Below are 6000 nucleotides of genomic sequence, written 5' to 3'. Positions count from 1 at the left end.
CGTGTTACACGCAGTTAAACTGGGACTGAGGTTCCCAGCGAGAGCGTTACGCATGGATCTCGCATGAGCACACCTCAGGGAATCATGCACGAGAGTGGCCTGAGGGAACTAGTAAACCAGTCAGTGATTGGTGATTCCCTCAACCGATTACGTGCGTGGCATCGTGAAGGGTGATTCGCTCACGCAGAGAGCAACGTTTGGTGAGTGTGCCTAGACCAGCCACACCCGACGTTCTCCTAAGAGTATGCGATTTACCCAGATGAGAGAAAATATCCTAAGTTACTCCGCAAGGGCGTAACTTAGGCACACAAAGAGAAGCCCTAGAGCCCTTCCAGTAAATGACACGTGTGTGGTTAGATGTGAGTTGCAGGCCTCCACGTGTCACCATCTGAGAGGGGTGCGGTCCAGACAAAAGTGCACTCCGTACCATTAAGGGTACAGACAAGCGCAGCCAAGCGCAGAGACGCGCAGACATGCACAGACTCTCACGCTCCCACTGCTGATTCTGAAGGTACACTTTCTCTGAAAAGCATCACAGGGTTCTGACATGTGCCAGAAAAGCATAACAGAATTCTGTTATGCCCAGAAGAGTTTTTCACACACACTACTAGTTTTCTGATCTTTGGTGGTTCTGTGGACTAACTTGATCGTCGGAGTGCAAACGGCCGCTAGAGGCGCCGTCTGTGTGTTTTGCAAGTCACGTTTGAAGACATCTGAGAGAAGGTTCTGAGGGTGACTCTGCAGAGAACGCAGTCGCGTAGACGAGGCAAAGAGTGCTACGAAGCGATTGCTCCACATTCGAGTTGCCGGCAGGATCAGGTTAATTATTAGTTTTTGAAGGTGAGAATGAAAATCTTTATGCATTCAACTGATAAAGGTATATGGGAAACAATTGAAAATGGTCCCTTTATACCTTAAGTCAAAAGAGATGAGGTTTTAATTGATAATCCTTCATCTGATTGGACTGAGGCTGAAAGTACAAAAGCCAAATTTGACTGGAGTGCCAAGAATATAATAACCTTTGCCTTGAGTTGTGATGAATTTTTCAGGGTATCACAGTGTAGCTCAGCAAAGGAAATGTGGGACATCCTTGAAGTCACACATGAAGGGACAAACGATGTCAAGCGAGCCATAAAGCATGCTCTTATTCAAGAGTAGGAACTTTTTAGAAAGGAGATGGGAGAAACCATTTGTGATGTGCAAAAGAGGTTCTCTCATATAATGAATCACTTGATGAGTCTTGCTAAGACTTTTGACGAGCAGGAGCCGAACATCAAGATATTGAAATGTCTTAATAGAACATGACAGCCAAAGGTCACTGCCATCTCTGAATCGAAAGATTTGACATCAATGACTGTTGCATCTTTGTTTGGTAAGCTTAGGGACCACGAGCTTAAAATGAATAGGCTTGTCGTTCAAGAAAGTGAGGACAAACACCACAAGGGTATAACACTCAAAGCTTGTGTTCCTGTCAGTTGACTCGATTGCCTTCGTACTTCTAACGACGATCACACCCCCAATCTCTCTGCCTTCATTCGTGCCTTTCCTTCAATCAAACACTTGAAATTGCAAAGACAAAGGGGCTCCCTAGAGGCCGTTTGCACTCCGATGCTCAAGTCAATACTGGGGCTAGGAAACATCAAAACTCTTAGTTGTAAAAGCTCTGTGTAAATTGTGTGTGTATCACGTAAATGTTGCATACCTTGTTAGGTTTGTTACTACCCTTTATATATTGTAGGGTTTTCAATGTTTCCACCACCCTGCATTTAGGGTTTCTGAGGGTATGCCTTAGCGCCGCTATCACCCACTCTTAGGGCAATCTAACGCGTAAGGATCACTTACTGGAGTGCAGCCTCTAACGGGATGGCCACCTGGGTACCTACTTGTGCACCTAATCTCTGGGGCAATCCGTCCTGGGAGTGCCCTAGCTGTTCACGTACCATGCATGCAGCCTGCCCCTGGAACGTAACCCTCATGAGCCTTAGCTCTTCCGATGGCTCTTTACTTGTGCTATGCCTGAATGCGCTATTCACACCACACGCATGGACCCCTCGTGATCTAGGCTTCTCCCTACTAATAACTGATGTGTGGTCTAGGATCCACCTCTCGTGGCCCAACTCTACTGTTTGAGTCACCGATGCCCGATTTCACATTGCCCCACTCTGTTGCCGAAGACACATCAGCACATCCTGGTGATTGACGTCTGACCACTCTTCGGCACCTTGGCTTGCGTCGCTCGCGAGACATTGGCCCATGCCACTCGTGAGAACCAGCTTACGTAGCCCACCATCACTAGCAGTGAACGATGTCTGAGGACTGGTTGGTACACAAGCCCCCGGTCTCGAGCTGTTAACTTGTTCAGCTAAGAGACTAAGTCCCCGCCTGTGGTGACCTCTGTGGCACTGTGTGAAGGGACGTGAACAGTGCACCGAAGTGACACTTCTCCGTATCTATTTTAATCTTCGCACACGTGACTGGATCAACATCCATGACTTAACGCCGCTTGTGCTCCTTTGTTTACGTTAAGCATTCAAAAGCGCACGCTTCGTTACTGTTTCATCACTTTCTCTGAAACTTCTTTCAATCGTTCCATCTTTTCTTCGAAAGCTCTCACCTTTCCTTCTTCAAAGCTCAGAACTTCCAACCCACTTCGATCAAAAGGTATGATCTTTATGCATTGATTGCTCTTGTCTTACGATTCCGCTGCTCATACATGCGATAATCTTCTATGGGACGGTTTAAATTCTTGCATTTTAGGTTTTCTGTGTTTTTCTTCTGTTCCTCTGTTTTTTCTTGGTTTCTCGAGTCACGCCATCGTCTTCCACTAAACCCTCGTTTCTTCCTTCTTTTTTCTCTTTTTTAGCTTTCTCCTTGAAATGGCTCGAACAAAAACCACCTCTCACCGTCCTCCCAACGTAGATTACAAATCCCTCTACCATTGGGCTTCCGATGAACTCCTCGCCGATACCTCAACTATTACTTCCAGCGAGAATGTGCGGAAGCACCAGGACGACGAGCCTGACTGCAAGGGACGAATGTTTTGGAGAAAGAGCGACGCCTATGTCTCGGTTCGTCCCTGCACAAAGGGCGTACCCGTATGCGCGGACGATCGCGCCAACGAAGGAGAGCCTTTCTTCTTCCTCTACTCCACCGTTTTTAAATGGATTAAGCTTCACCTCCCATTCACGGGCTTCGAGAGGGCACTGCTGATGGAGATTAACGTGGCCCCGCCCAGCTGCATCCCAACAACTGGGCCTTCATGAGTATGTAATCACTTTGGGAACCCCCCTCTGTCCATGTCTTCCTCCACTTCTTCGAGGCTAAGAGTCCCGGGAAGAACCTCTGCGTGAGTTTCAGCGGAGTGGTGAGGAGAGTCCTCCTCACACTCTTCCATCAATCCTATAAAGGCTTCAAGGGGAAGTTCTTTAGGGTGTGCTGCACTGACCACGACGACCCCACCCTAACCACCTCTCACCGTCCTCCCAACGTAGATTACAAATCCCTCTACCATTGGGCTTCCGATGAACTCCTCGCCGATACCTCAACTATTACTTCCAGCGAGAATGTGCGGAAGCACCAGGACGACGAGCCTGACTGCAAGGGACGAATGTTTTGGAGAAAGAGCGACGCCTATGTCTCGGTTCGTCCCTGCACAAAGGGCGTACCCGTATGCGCGGACGATCGCGCCAACGAAGGAGAGCCTTTCTTCTTCCTCTACTCCACCGTTTTTAAATGGATTAAGCTTCACCTCCCATTCACGGGCTTCGAGAGGGCACTGCTGATGGAGATTAACGTGGCCCCCGCCCAGCTGCATCCCAACAACTGGGCCTTCATGAGTATGTAATCACTTTGGGAACCCCCCTCTGTCCATGTCTTCCTCCACTTCTTCGAGGCTAAGAGTCCCGGGAAGAACCTCTGCGTGAGTTTCAGCGGAGTGGTGAGGAGAGTCCTCCTCACACTCTTCCATCAATCCTATAAAGGCTTCAAGGGGAAGTTCTTTAGGGTGTGCTGCCAATGCGATTGCTCGCTGTCAAGGGGCACTTGGTGGTGCAGGTGCCTCAGCCCCCTCTGCTCCTATTGCAACAGTTCCTCTTGCCGCTGCCCAGGCCTCGCCTAATCCAGCCCCCTTGAGAAGGATAAAGGGGTGGTGGAGATTGACTCGGAGGACGAGGACACTAGGAGAGCGTCGTCTTCAAGAGGCGAAGGGTATTCGCGGCGACGACCTCGCACTCTGCCACCAATAGTCGTCCCGCCTCATTCAGGGATCACCCCCCATTGCCTCCTCCCCCTGCAGACTTCTTGCGCTCGAGGGTGGTAGGGAGAGCGCCCCCAGAAATGACCAGATGCCACTCGCCCCTGAGCTACCCGCTGTCCTCCAATACGCCCTCAAGAGCTTCCATGAGAAAGGGGCAACAAAGGCTTTGGACGAAGACGGGTTGCGAGAACATATGGGCCACGCCCTTGGCGAGTTCCTCATCAACTCAAGTGGCCTCGCAGATCAGGTGCAGGCGAGGATGAGGGAGGAACTTTCCCAGATGGAGGGAAAGAAGAAAGAGGAGCTGGCTTTGGCGGAGAAGAGGATGAAGGAGGAGCTTGCCCAGCAGGCTTGGGTCTTTGCCATTTGTGAAACCGCCCTGACTCAAGAGTTTAGCAGCCTGCACCAATCAAAAAAAGATACCAAGAGGCAACTCTTCGACAAGGGTCAGGAGGCTGTCCAGCTGGAGGCAAAGATCTTGCCCCTTCGCACCAGGGTGATCTAGCTGGAGGAAACTAAGGCCAAGATGGCTAAGCTTGAAGAGAGGGCCACCAACCAAGCACTGCAACTTGGCCGGGTGGAAGGTGAACTTGCCCAACAGGCTGAAACCTTCAAGCCGACCGAGGTGGAGCTCATCAAAGACGCTGCTGACACCTATGCAGCAGGGTTCGAGGATGCCCTTGCTCAGGTTGCTTGCGTGCATCCTGAGATGGACATCTCACCCTTCGCGACGTCAAACCGGGTTGTAGAAGGCCAGCTTGGCCTAGGGCCCCTCCTTCTTAATTTCCAAACTTTCGCCTATTGATGCACAATCTATACTTTCATATTTATGAATGCTTGTTTGCCTTTAATTGCTTTCTTGATTTTACTTTAGTTTGCCTCTTCATCTTGATCGCTAACTGTCGTACCTCGCACTAACCTCTACTAACAACGCTTCTGGCAATCTTCCATACTCTAGGTAGCGCGCTTGTCCACCACCCACTCTACCTTACTCCCTTCATTGTGGCTTAACCTAGCGGCGATGTACACACAAACCTTTAACTGACCTCACCTCCGTAACACAAAGGAGAGAGAACTTTTGATGGTAACTCTTCGAACCTGCTACATAAGACAAGGAAGAGAGAGACCCACTAACTGACTTTGCTCCTACCTCACTGAGTAAGGATATGCTTTGCTAATGCCGCTGGTGAACCGTACTATCCTCACCTTGGCGTTCTCACTCAAGAGGGAGGCGCACTTCGCGCTATCCCACTTCGAGTCTTCTAACCCAAGGAGAAATTTGTATCTGTCCCCAGTTTGACTACAATAGGTTTGAGGAGAGTTCACCTGCCATACCATACTGTCTCCATTACGGCGCTCTCACTCGAGAGAGGGAGGCGTTCTCTACGAACCGTCTTGCCCAGTCTCAAGACTTCTAGCCCAAGGAGAAACTCATGAGTTTCCCGCCCTAACATTCTCACTAAAAGTGGAGGCGTTCTCTTCGAACCGTCCTGCCTTCCCTTGAGGCTTCTAATCCAGGCGGAAAGGCTCATAACTGACCTCGGCCCTACCCTAATGGGGCAGATGAGGATTTTGACTGGCGAACCGTTCTTCTTACCCCTGACATTCTCAGTCAAAGGGGGAGGCGTTCTTCACAAACTGTCCTCCCCACCCTTGAGACCTCTAACCCATGGGGAAGGTTTTGAACTGACCTCGTCCTTGTTGTATAAAGTCAAGGAGAGGTTTTACTGGGAAACTGCATTGTT

The sequence above is a fragment of the Phaseolus vulgaris genome, chromosome 11 (genome assembly GCF_000499845.2).
Source record: "Phaseolus vulgaris cultivar G19833 chromosome 11, P. vulgaris v2.0, whole genome shotgun sequence".
NCBI lineage: Eukaryota > Viridiplantae > Streptophyta > Magnoliopsida > Fabales > Fabaceae > Phaseolus > Phaseolus vulgaris.
This window is presented reverse-complemented; position numbering follows the sequence as displayed.